Here is a 10,831-nt window from a genome sequence, read left to right as displayed (position 1 = left end):
AAGACCTTGTTCTATAAAATGACTAAGGAAAAGTCACTACTTCATGAGTTTGCCTCTGGATTCAAAGCTTTGCGTTTCCCTCCATCATTCCTAAGATTTTGCTAAGGATCTCATGTGGACTTCAGAGCATGGAATTAACAAAATGAATTCCACATCAAAGCTTCATGAACTGTGTGTAACCTATTAGCAGTTCTCTTGCTTCTAGTCTTGTGCAACCTCCATTGTACTCAAATAGTGTGGAGGAAAGATGCTGATCACCAAAGGATTTGAGGGGATTTATTGATGACTTCTAGTGCTATGGAGATGTCTTGTTAGCACTGTGAATTGGTGCCTGAAAGTAATATCGAGCTACATGATGGCTAAAAAAGTACATCTTAATTCATAGATGAGCTCCTGGTCCAGAAGGAGATTTACCACTGATTCAATCTGTTTTGAATGGGGGATGTATTTTCCTTGAAGAATCGGGGTGCCCCTGGATTTGACTTTATACCTGGATAAACAGGTGATGGCCAGGAGTGCCTTTGGCCAGTTAAGCCTGATGCAGTAGCTGTTCCTGAGAAGGTTGGATCTGACCAATGGACCCAGGTAGGATTATGGCAAAGCATTCTACCAGGGGGATTATATTTGAAGAGTCTTGAGGAGTTTATAGGAGCTGCAATCTGGACCAAAATGGATGAATACTTGCCTTTGGGTGATGTTGCAGCGATCCTGCAACAGCCGCGCTGGTTACCAGTTTGTTTGGGGCACAATTCAAAGTGTTGGCGATTTACCTTTTCAACTAAAGCTTTAAATAGCTTGGGCCCAGGATCAGAGGGAGTCCTGTCGTAGGGTGGAGGCACAGCCTCTGGGTGGGACAAGAGAGGCCTCAGCAGCTGTGCCCATATAACAGAAGTACTGTTGGCACTCTTACCCTGTTTTTGGACAGAGGCTCTGTGCCCTTAACAGCTGTGGCATGCAAAAATTCAGCAGGCACAGCTTTTCTAGCATGGAGGTGTATAACAATAGGAAAAGCTGTGCTGCACCTGCCAGATATTTATTGTGTGTCTCTGAAAGGCAGAGAACCTGCCAACATAATGGAGGGTGGGAGAGAGATATGTCAATCTATTATTATTTTAATATCACACAGCACCCTAAAACAGCATAGGAAGCAGTCTTCAATTTCCCTTTGGGCTTTTAGGATTTGGCACAGCAATTATTTTTAACCTAGTTAGCTTCTGCAGCTTTACCACAAGTAAAACATGATTATTTCTGTGCCGTCTTTAAAGAGCCAGTTCAGAAACTTTTTTTTAAAAAAGGTCAGGTGCAGACAGTGTCCAAAACACATTGCTTCTGAGGCAAACTGATGGAATGTGTAGATGATGTGAGGCATTTTCAGAAGGAGCAGCCCCAAGGAGCCACAATTTAAGAAGGATGTTGACAAGCTGGATCGTGTGCAGAGGAGGGCAACCAAGAAGATCAAGGGTCTGGAAACCAAGCCTTACAAGGAGCCCTTGAAGGAGCTGGGTATGTTTAGCCTGGAAAAGCGGAGATATGATAACCATCTTCAATAACCTCAGTGGCATATGAAAGAGGGAACCAGCTTGTTTTCTCCTGCTCCAGAGGGTAGGGCTCAAACCAATGGCTTCAAGTTACAAGAAAGGGGATTCCGGCTAAACATACAGAAAAACCTTCTGGCAGTAAGAGCTGTTTGACAGTGGAACGGTCTCCCTTGGGAGGCTGTGGATTTTCCTTCCTTGGGAGGTTTTTACACAGAGGCTGGATGCCCATCTGTCCTGGATGCTTTAGCTGAGGTTCCTGTATTGCAGGGGGTTGGACTAGATGACCCTTGGTGTCCCTTTCAATGCTAAGATTCTGGAAAATGCAGCTGTCCCATATGGAGATTGAGCCTGCAACCTCAGCGTGATCAGCATCAGTCAGGGCCAGATTTAGGTTTGATGAGGGCCTAAGCTACTGAAGGTAATGGGGCCCTTTATATGTCCGGCTGCCCTTTGTCAACAACAAATTGTCACTGTTTTTCGTGTTGAATACATGCTATATGGTAATTTACGGACCTAATAGGTATCTAAAGCCATTTGCATGTAACAAAATACAGTGGTACCTCGGTTTACGAACTTAATCCGTTCCGGAAGTCCGTTCTTAAATTGAAACCGTTCTTAAACCGGGGCACGCTTTCCCTAATGAGGCCTCCCACCGCCGGTGCCCTTCCACCATTCGGATTCTGTTCTTAGGCCGAGGTAAAGTTTGCAAACTGGGACACTACTTCTGGTTTTGCAGAGTTCATAAACTGAATCGTTCGTAAACAGGACTGTTCTTAAGCCGAGGTACCACTGTATGTATTTTATCAAAGTAATTATTGAACTGAAATACAATTAAGAAGTATAATATTAATAGTGAAATACAATTAAGAAGTAGTATATGGGGGGGGCGAAGAGAGTGGGGCCCTAAGCTATAGCTCAGGCATAGGCAAACTCCAGCCCTCCAGATGTTTTGGAACTACAATTCCCACCATCCCTAGCTAACAGGTCCAGTGGTCAGGGATGATGGGAACTGTAGTCTCAAAACATCTGGAGGGCCAGAGTTTGCCTATGCCTGAGCTATAGCTTGTTTAGCTTATACATAAATCCGGCACTGTCTCTAACCAACTGAGCCAAAGCTTCTCCGCTTAAATTTATCATGGTGTTTTTTTAAAAGTGCAACTCCACCTGCTAATAGGGGCTCCCCTAACTTTCCGCCCCACCCGTTGGAGAGGAAACTTGCTAGGAAGAAAACAGACCAGGGATGCTGCGGGGAGGGTTTCCACGCCTAAAATGGAGGCTTTTTAGTTTGTTTGTTTTTTGCTCCATCTGCCTTGCAGGAACAGCGGCCGAGTTGGCCGCGCAAGTGCGTGTGTGCGCCTGGCCTGTTCTCCTCCCCAGCTCCGTCTCTGGGCGACTCTTGACAGCTTCCCGACCCCGCACAGCTGTACAAAAGAGAGCAATTATAGGCGCGTCACGTGGGCAATGTAAGGAATGCGATGGGAGGGAGCGGAGGGCGGCTCTTCCCAACTCTCTCCCTGCGCGTTTGTGGCGCTTTCCCTCGCCAGCGACAAGGGAGGGTGGGGGGAAAAGACAAAAAAGAAAGACTGGCAGCCGTGGGAGCCAACGGGAGAGCCGCGACTGCTGCCTGCTCCCTCCAATCACGGGGAAGCTGGGGCTCCCAGCTTTGAAGGCTGGGTATCCTGTGTGTGGATGGATGAGCTGGGAAATGCTGTATCCATATTCCGGGCGCGCGCGCCTCTGCGAAGGGGCGTCCGAGTTGGCACCCGCTAAGTGAGGTAAGGAGAAGGAGGCGGCAGGCAGCGCTTGGCTCCCTCTCTCTCCCCGGCCTGAGGCGCAGAAAGAAACGCTGGAAAGGTGAAAAAAATTAAAAGGGGGGGTGTTTTTTGTCGTCGAAGCAAAGCAAGAGTCGAAGGGGCAGGGCTTTCGGAGCTTTGCCTGAGTGGCTCTTTGTGTGCGCCTTTGGCATCTTGGCGGAGAGGGCTTCTTCGCGCGCCCTGGGGAGGAAGAAGAGAAAGGGCTCGTGTAAGCGCAGTGACGGGTCCGGACTCCGAAGCGCTGCTGCGGTGCAACTGCTGCCTCCTTGGCAGGCAGGTGCCCCCATGCCCCATCCCTCCAAAAACAGAACCCTGCATCTTTCTGCTGTTTCCTTGCCAGCGAGAAAAGTTGGAATGCTTGTTTTGTATTGGAGGAGAAGCCTCTCCACCCTGCTCCCTTTCCCTACCTCCCTCCCTCTCTCTCTCACCCCACCCCTCTTTGGGATCCCCCCACGGAGAGTAGTGATTCATAAGCTGCGAGTGGGTGTGGAGCTTTCTTCTGGATTCAGAAACCGGTGGTGTCATGGCCAAAAAAAAATCCCTATTTGCGCACTGCACAGATGCAAAGCGCTTCGTGGCTTTTTTGTTGGCTCAGCAGGTCTGCGAAGAAATGGACTTGGAGGAGAGAGACGCTGTTACTGTAGCTAACTGCTGGGATTTTATTTATTTATTTTTTAAGTATAAATGTTGGTTTGATGTTATGAAGCCTTAAATAAATGGAAGGGAATCGTGCAATATACTGAGAAAGAGCTTGGAATAATTGGGACTGGAATAGACTGTGCATAAGGAGCATTTAGTAAATTAGGATGGAATTCAGTTAAGTTTTACTCAGAGTAGACCCATTGAAATTAATGAACATGACTAAGTTAGGCCCATTAATTTCAGTGGGTCTACTCTGATCGAAACTTTAATACCACCCATAGGATTTTGTCATTTTTCTACTGAGTACTCATAATTGAATATTACGGTAATCTATGCCTAATACGTTAAAGTATATGAAAAAGATATGTGACTATTTCATATTTATAAGTATCTGCATTGCCTATATTACTCAGACAGGGAAGTTTTACAAGGCATGCATTAGAATTTTTTTCAGAGTTTTCTGAGGTTTGATACATGATAGATGACTTACGATGCTGTAAGATGTTTATGTAAACTGACACAAACAAAATAACTTATAAGTCAGGGAGAAAACAATTCTGTTGAATTAAATCTGTGGATTTTAGTTTCATGCACACTTCTCTCTGGCTGCAATCCAGTCGAGAGTTAGGTGTACTGAAGTCCATTGAAATAAGTCAGTTTAAGTGTATTCAACTATGCCAGATTGTGGCCCAAGTCTTACTAAAATCAAGACATGAATATAGCTTGTAGAATGTTTATATATAAGCAAGTCCCATTTAACAAAGTGTATCAGCATTGAGTAAACCTGCCTAAGATAGGATTGATGCACACCTAACTGGAATGCCTCTGCAGCATAGCAGTACCAATGTAAGGTGCAAGAACTAAATCAAGACACTCTGTGTTTCTGTCAGTTGTGCAGCTTTAACCACTTTGTGTCTGCAGAGATGATTAAAGATTGCTTTGTAGTCTGCAAAAAAAGCTGCTGGCTATGGCATCCTGAAACATGAACTACAGGCATCACCTTAATGGTTGGATAACTTGGTACATGTTGAATTTTATTTTTTATTTTTTATGACGGAAGCTGATTTAGAGAGTACTTCCTCTTAAAAGGCATCCTACAAATGCTATAAAATTAATTAATTTATTTCCGCTGGTCATTCACCTGTGTCTAGTATAAACTGCCGAGTCTGCACGAGAAAATCCTCACTTTGATTGCACAGAGAAAATGGGTCACCTCATTCATTCATTCATTCATTGGGCCTGTTTCATTAACTTACTATGTCTCCCTGAACTGTAAGGTAAAGGTAAAGGGACCCCTGACCATTAGGTCCAGTTGTGGCCGACTCTGGGGTTGCGGCGCTCATCTCGCTTTATTGGCTGAGGGAGTACAGCTTCCGGCGTACAGCTTCCAGGTCATGGGGCCAGCATGAATAAGCCGCTTCTGGCAAACCAGAGCAGTGCACGGAAATGCCGTTTATCTTCCTGCCGGAGCGGTACCTATTTATCTACTTGCACTTTGACGTGCTTTCGAACTGCTAGGTTGGCAGGAGCAGGGACCGAGCAACAGGAGCTCACCCCATCGCGGGGATTCGAACCGCCGACCTTCTGATCGGCAAGTCCTAGGCTCTGGCAGGAAGGTAAACGGCTCCCTCGGCCAATAAAGCGAGATGAGCGCCACAACCCCAGAGTTGGCCACGACTGGACCTAATAGTCAGGGGTCCCTTTATCTTTACCTTTACACTACAGTCAAAGTAAATATATTCATTAGCCTTGCTATGTTCCCCCCACTAAGACCTCCTTCTAACAGCCATAAACAACATGTTCTTTACTGAATTGAGGCTAAGAGCACCAGGACTCTATTTGCCCAGTGTACATTCTTTAACCTTTCGTGAAGCTAGCAGCTCGATCCTAGGTGTGCTTATACAGTTGAGTTTGATATGTTGGCAGCTGACTTGCACTTAAAATACTCATGTGGGCAATTTATTCACATGAGCAGTAATGCCAGAGTTGCAGAAGTTGTGATTTTTCCTTTCACGGGAGCAAATAGAGTTACAATATGTGACCTTGATGTTGCATTGCTCTCTACTTCTCTTTAACTGCCGGTATAGGATAAGAACCAACTTGCAGAAGTAATGTCTCTGATTTTAATGAATTTACTATGAAGTGTGTGCCGTACTATAGCCATAGCTGACGGGAGCCAGTTGCATTACCTTCGACTGTGATCAGAAAAAAGATGCTTGAAAAGGTGACAAAGTGACAACTGATGAATAATCTGTTTGGCGACATTCCCCCCCCCCCCCTAATATTTACCCATCACTTGGCACACTAAGCAGTAACTGATGACCCTGAGACATAAAGATTTATATTCAGGGTGGGGGGTGGGGAAGTCTGCTAGCCCTAACTATAGAGAAGTGTGTTTTGATTACTTAGCCATTCCATTTGAAATCTTGATGCAAATAACTTTAGGAAATGAATGCATGCAAGGTCAATTTGAGAAGAACTACAAAAAACCACTCAGGCTTTTCTCCAGAATACAGTGGTACCTCGGGTTAAGTACTTACCAGTAATTCGTTCCGGAGGTCCGTTCTTAACCTGAAACTGTTCTTAACCTGAAGCACCACTTTAGCTAATGGGGCCTCCTGCTGCCGCTGCGCCACCAAAGCACAATTTCTGTTCTCATCCTGAAGCAAAGTTCTTAACCCGAAGTACTATTTCTGGGTTAGCGGAGTCTGTAACCTGAAGTGTATGTAACCTGAAGCATATGTAACCCGAGGTACCGTATAGCTGATCTAGTTGTTTCTTTCAAACTAATATGACCTACATTGCCTTAAAAAGAAGGTGCTGTACCGTCAACAGATACTATTAATAGGTACCTTGCCATATATTGTAATAATAATGCAACTGTAAAACACTGCTACGAATACATTGGCTGCATTAAGACTTCATGCTGAACCATAATTAAGCATTATGTGAATGAGTCTTTGGCATCCAAGCTACACACATGCGTGCGCACACCCACCCACCCACCCACCTGTGCTATGGTACAAGTGCAAGGAAGAGATCAGGAGCTTCGGCCTCCATTTTCAGTTTGTTGTGATTTGTAATGTGTAAATGTGAAGAGACTGTAGTTAATCTTACCTGTGGTTTAGGGATTGCCACCCCCCAACCTGGTGTCTTCCAGATCTTTCGGACAACAACTCCAGCCATCCCTAACCATTTTTTTGTGCTGGCCAGATGGGACAGATGGGAGTTGGGAGAGCACCAAACCTCCATCTAGACTAGAGGACACCAAGCTGGCTCTGCTCTGCTTCAGATAAATAAAATATTTCAGGAAGTCCCAATATGCTAATCCCATTTGCTTCCATAGTTCCTTTGGGGAACGGGATGTAGCTGTCAGCATCCATAATCTTTCCTACATAATTGCCTGTTATAATTTAGGAAAATCAGTCTTTTGTTTTGAGATAAAAAATTACAAACCTTGGATTTCATTATCTCAGTGAAATTCAAGGTTTGTAATACAAGCTGAGCTGAGTTAAAATGATGTATTCAGCATTCCCCTATAAGCAGCAGAGTGAACCTTCCATCTGGGTCACTTGTCCCTCTGTTTAACTGCTTGGCTGAGTATACTGCCACTGGCATGTTGTGGGTAAAGTGTAGAGACTTGATATATATTTTTGGAGGCTAGATTTACCCGGATGGAGTAAATTAGTTGTGCACCATCCAACATGTTTGTTCAGTGTGATTTAGTAGAATCCTGTAGACCTAGTGGTTTTGGAAAGGCAGCCAAGGTTGCTTAGAGGGCCATGAGGAGTTTGATAGAAGTGTAACTGAATCCCCTGGGCTCTTTGGGAAGCTACAGAAAGGCGTATTCCAGAAGGAAGGTACAGAGTCTGAGGCAGCTGCAGGACAGAGCCTGGGTTCGAGAACTTCCATGGCTCTTGAGAACTGTGGAAAGGGTTGCAGCTCAACAAGTGGCAATTTGTAAGTGGGCGGTGGGTGCTTTCAGACATGGGGAGGTTTTGGTGGGGACTTGCAGGCTGAGATCTTTTGAGAGGCATTGCTAGAGTTACAGGGATGTTCGTGGCTAAGCCTTAGACATGGCAACCGTGAATGATGATATCTACAGTACGGCTCTTGTGCCATAGAATATGTGAGGAGCTGAATTATATGGGCTTGAAGTCTGAGTTTGTGGGTTTAGGATATGTGCTAGATAATGGGTAGGCAAACTAAGGCCCGGGGGCCGGATCTGGCCCAGTCGCCTTCTCAATCCAGCCCACGGATGGTCTGGGAATCAGCATGTTTTTACATGACTAGAATGTGTCCTTTTATTTAAAATGCATGTCTGGGTTATTTGTGGGGCATAGGAATTCGTTCATCCCCCCCAAAAAAATAATATAGTCCGGCCCCCACAAGGTCTGAGGGATAGTGGACCGGCCCCCTGCTGAAAAGTTTTGCTGACCCCTGTCTAGATCTATGGGACTACATGAATCTTAAGATGTATGTATTGGGGGGGAACAGGTGGGAGGAACTTCCTTGTACTGTAAGATTTTTTTAAAAAATAAATAAATTATTGCACTGGTCTCACTGAAGTCCCTTTGTTGGGGCTCACAGTTTCCCTTATAACACACACTCTCTCCTGAATATTTTCACATAAGGGTCTCTTACAGTGCACTATCTCTCGCCTGAATATTTCTACAATTTAAACAAAAGGCATATTGATTTTGAAAGGGATTAGTCATGTTACCAGAGAATGTTTTGCAGGGTTGGGCTGGAATAGTTGGGAATAAATGTCACAGCATACAGTTTCTGTGTGAAGACAGAGGGGTGATAACCATGGAAGCCAATGATCTTAATATCTTGTAAAGTTTAAAAAGAAATGGAGGTGGGAGATGAAGGCCATATCACTGATAGTAGAAATACTGAAGTTCAAAGTACTTTGTGTAGGTTATTGATAACCCTTGATAGTACTCTGCAGTACCATCCACCCAGTGTGAGAAGAATAGAAATTTTCAAATAAGTAAGCAGTAATCTTGTGTTTATGTGGTGGGGATGTTGCGACTGACCTGGGGATTTCAGTCTATGCTGTGCACATTAACAAGGATGCTTGATCAGTTCACACCGGATCAATGTAAGAGCAGTGTTTGAGTAGCAAGAAACAGTTTGAAGCATTGAGTTGGATTTTGTTAACATGCTTTGCTAACAGCAGCTACCAAAATAACTCATGCTAGTGCAATGAGATAGTCCCCTCTCTTCTCCCCCTCATGTACCCCCCCACTTCACCTAAATCTGCTCTAGGAGGTTGGGAGAACCCCCAGAATAACACATGGGGGGTTGCTAATTTGACCGTTCCATCATCCTGTCTGGCTAGCAGGAATGTTTGCACTGATGGAACGGTCAAATCAGCACAACAAAATAATACTGGAGAGTATTAAATTGAATGACTATGTCAACCACTGTAGGTTTCCCCATTTTATTATTTTTTTAAAAATATGAGCTTATTTAAAACAAAGCTGACTTAAACCATGTGTGGGCTTGTAGCATGCATTCCAGTGCATGTCATCTTGAAAACAATTCCTATTGACTTCAGCAGGATTTATTCTCATGTTGGCCCTGTATAGGACAACAGCCTTATTCAACGTATTCTTGGGGATTTGTAAGAAATACTTGCCTTTATAGAATGAACAAATGTGAATAATGCAAAGTTGAAGTACGCAGCCACAGAAATGTCTGTATATTAGCATAATGCTTTATCCTTCGTAGCATCGATAAAGGCTTTGGGAAGCAGTGAGTAGTTTCAACACAGTGGTTCGAACCTAGGGTGACTGCACAAGCAACACTGTCTTCCATAGAACAGAGGTTCTATGTTTAGAGAAAAATGTTGCAGTTATTTGGTGTATTGTACAAAGCGTTTGCTTCTTGAGGCAAACATCTGGGTATTATGGTAACGTTCAAGGTTATGTTCTGCTTTCTGTTTCTTACTTATGGTAGGAAAAAAAGAGCCTTTGAACTATTTTCTAGAGTGATAAAGATTTTTCATGAGCAATTTGTAATAAATAGAAAAAACCTTAGCAGAGATATAGCAATGTCCATTATAATTGGCGTACGCTGAATTTCAGGTGGTAACAGATCACTTTTTCCAAAGTATAAAAATAAAGTCTAATGTAGTATGAACTATGAAATGGGTGAGTTCATATCATGTACTTGCCATATTATGGATGGGATATTTAGGATATTTTTCATAACAGGAACTCCTTCAATTGCTGTATTTTTTAAAGTGGATTTGAAGTGCCCAGATCCATCTGAAGCAGTCATGCAGTTTGTGTAAAATAGATATATATTCACAGGTTTGTCTTAGGTTGCACTAGACATTGCATAATCATTAAAATGCAGCAGTTCTGTTTCTAGCATGTAACTATTGAAATAATTGTGCTGCCATCTTTATTTGAACAGCTTGGTGCTTTTCCATGGTAAACCATGCTCAAAACAGTTCACAACATCAAAAAAGTTTATGTAAGTTTGTAACAGAATTTAAATAGATCAATAGGGTAATGCAAGCATCTCATATTAATCACTTTATAATAAAATTAAACAGCCCACTGATAATTCATTACATGATCTAACAATAAAAATGCAAGAACGTAATCAAGATAACAGCAAAAAGTTATGGATCTTCAAAACTAGACATTGACATTAGCACCAACCGTAAACAATACCCCATCCTGTTGGCCTATAGGTACCTTAAAGAACAGAAGCAGCCTCTGTAAAATAGGGTAAGGAGATGGAACTGAAGAAACTTGAAGCAATTGAAAATAGTGCATGTGCTGCGCCATAGGACTTTGACAGCTGGAAAGCTGTGAC

General features: G+C 43.6%; 1 protein-coding gene across 9 annotated transcripts in view; it reads left to right on the top strand.

Moving 5' to 3' along the window:
• The first annotated feature begins 3,059 nt into the window (after positions 1–3,059).
• ARHGEF10 (Rho guanine nucleotide exchange factor 10) overlaps positions 3,060–10,831 on the top strand; it is a 91,953-nt gene continuing 84,181 nt past the window's right edge. Inside the window, exon 1 of one of the 9 annotated variants that reach the window (XM_083729929.1) lies at positions 3,060–3,313. The gene's annotated coding sequence lies outside the window, so the exon portion shown is untranslated. Of the gene's footprint in view, positions 3,561–10,297; positions 10,318–10,831 lie in introns of those variants that run through there. The other 8 variants (XM_083729923.1, XM_083729928.1, XM_083729927.1 and 5 more) reach the window with 8 other exon arrangements.

This window comes from Podarcis gaigeae (genome assembly GCF_964106915.1).
Source record: "Podarcis gaigeae genome assembly, chromosome: 3".
In the NCBI taxonomy this organism is placed as follows: Eukaryota; Metazoa; Chordata; class Lepidosauria; order Squamata; family Lacertidae; genus Podarcis; species Podarcis gaigeae.
Note: the sequence above shows the minus strand (reverse complement) of the source record. Positions and strands in the feature narration are given on the sequence as shown.